This window comes from Octodon degus, unplaced genomic scaffold (assembly GCF_000260255.1).
Source record: "Octodon degus isolate 3935 unplaced genomic scaffold, OctDeg1.0 scaffold00059, whole genome shotgun sequence".
Lineage (NCBI taxonomy): Eukaryota > Metazoa > Chordata > Mammalia > Rodentia > Octodontidae > Octodon > Octodon degus.
This window is the reverse complement of record NW_004524635.1, coordinates 3,502,334-3,504,722: the sequence shown is the minus strand read 5'-3', so window position 1 is coordinate 3,504,722 and position 2,389 is coordinate 3,502,334. Positions and strand designations below refer to the sequence as shown.

Sequence of the window (2,389 nt, the reverse complement as noted above, 5' to 3'; positions counted from 1 at the left end):
CAATTGTACTACTATAGCTGGATGTCATATCTGTTGTAACCACTTATTCTCCCTTGGGTAACAATATTGGGAAGCACTGGGGTAATAACCTCAGCACAGCCCTACACATGAGGAGAGAGGCAAACAGAAAACAAGATGCCACTCACAAATAATTAGGAAGGCAGGATCTGGGGAAAGACACAAACCAAGAATCTCTAATATACAGACAATTGCCCTGAAGAACAGACCTTTCCTAGAGAGGACTTGATAGTAGTGATATAGCTGCCTACTACCCAAACTGACAAGGATCATCACAGAAGTCAAAGTAAAAATGTATTTTGAAATAGAAAATGTCAGCACAAAGGAATACAATGCAATACCAGACCTCCAGCCCACCCAGAACAAGTTGAAGAGACATCAACATAGAAAAAATTGGAAATGACACACCTGAAATTTCAGAAATGATAGCAATTGAAATAAAGAAACAACCCTAGGAGGCTATAGATGAAATCAGATCTGAAATAATCTCTCAGGTAAAAAATAAAACGATCACCATAATAAAAGAATTGCTCACCAAATCTAGAGTACACATAGATTTTAAAAAATAGAGGAACATAGGAAAGTGCTGGAAACAATGAATGACAAATATAGGCAAGAGATAGAATACATAAAATGGATGCAAACAGATATCCAGGAAGTTAAAGATTCCCTGAAATGATGGCAGACCCACTTGAATGAAATAGAAGATAGACTTTCAGACCTTGAAGACAGGATTGTGACTAACCATCAGAAAAGGAAAGATCTCTTAAAGCTAACAAGGGATCAGGAAAAAACGAGATGATGCAAAGAAAAACAATATATAAGATTAATAGGTGGGCCTGGGGAGATGGCTCAGTGGAATAAGCGCTTCCCTGGAAGGGCAAGGGCCTGAGTTCAATCCCTGGTTCCGCGAGAAAAAAAAAAAAAAAAAAAAAGATTAACAGATGCCAGCACAAATGACATAAAAAAGACTATTTGCAGAAGTAATAGCAGAAGATTTCCTAAGCATGGGAAAAGAATGTGACATAGCAATAGCAATAAGTGAGGTAGGTAGAACTCCGATTAGCTTTAACCAGAATAAATTTGTGTTCACACAATAAATATCCCAGAAATTCAGCATAAGAATGGGATATTCAAAGCCATTGAGAGAGAGAGAGAGAGAGAGAGAGAGAGAGAGAGAGAGAGAACTGAAACATTCTAGACAGATACAAAAATGACCACAATTTTAAGAACCACAGAAAGAAAGCACCAGGCAAGGTAAGCAATGAAACAGAGGGGAAAAGCAGGGAACCATCAGCAGGAAAATAACACAAGACAATCTAATACATATCAGTTATAACTATCAATGTGAATGGCCTCAATTCACTAATCAAAAGAAACAGATTGGCAGAACAGACCAAGAAACAAGATTCAACAAAATGAGTGTTTGGTTTCTTCGCGGCTGACCAAGATGAAACGATTCTTTGGGAAAGCGAAACCCAAAACTCCGCCGCCCAGGCTGACTGACTTCATTGGCATGGTGGACAGCAGGGCAGAATCTACTGATAAGACAATTTCCCGGCTGGACTTTGAGCTAGTGAAGTACAAGGATCAAATCAAGAAGATGACAGAGGGTCCTGAAGCTTTGCGAGTTTTAAAACAAAAGCAGATGTATGAACAGCAGTGGGACAACCTTGCTCAACAGTCCTTTAACATGGAACAAGCCAACTATACCGTCCAGTCACTGAAGGCCACCAAGACCACGGTTGACGCTATGAAACAGGGAGAAAAGGAAATGAAGAAAGCATACAAGGAAGTGAAAATCAATCACATTGAGGATTTACAAGACCAATGAGAGGATATGATGGAAGATGCAAATGAAATTCAAGAAGTGCTGAGGTGCAGTTACAGCACCCTAGAATTAGATGAAGACGACCTAGAAGCAGAGTTGGATACACTGGGTGATGAGCTGCTGGCTGATGAAGATAGTTCATACTTGGATGAGGCAGCATCTGCACCTGCAATACTGGAAGATGTTCCCACGGACGGACGCTGAAAACGAGGATGGAGTCCTGGTGGATGAATCTGGATTGCCACAGACCCCTGCTTCACAGACTTGGCTCATTCAAGTATATCATGTAAAATAAACATATTCTGGGACTAGGAAATATTTCCAAGTTTGAAACAAATTTTACTTTCTTTCCTTTCTTTAATGGAAAGGTTAATTATACATTTTTTTTTTCATTAAGAAACTCAGTGAGAGGTCAGGGAGATGGCTCAGTGGAATAAGCACTTCCCTGGCAAGCGCAAGGACCTGAGTTCAATCCCCAGTTCTGCCAAAAAAAAAAAAAAAAAAAAAGAAAGAAAGAAAAGAAAAGAAAAAGAAACTCAG

General features: G+C 39.5%; 1 pseudogene; it reads left to right on the top strand.

Annotated features, from left to right (window-relative positions):
* The first annotated feature begins 1,468 nt into the window (after positions 1 to 1,468).
* On the top strand, positions 1,469 to 2,144 carry LOC101577991 (annotated as a pseudogene).
* Positions 2,145 to 2,389: the final 245 nt, after the last annotated feature.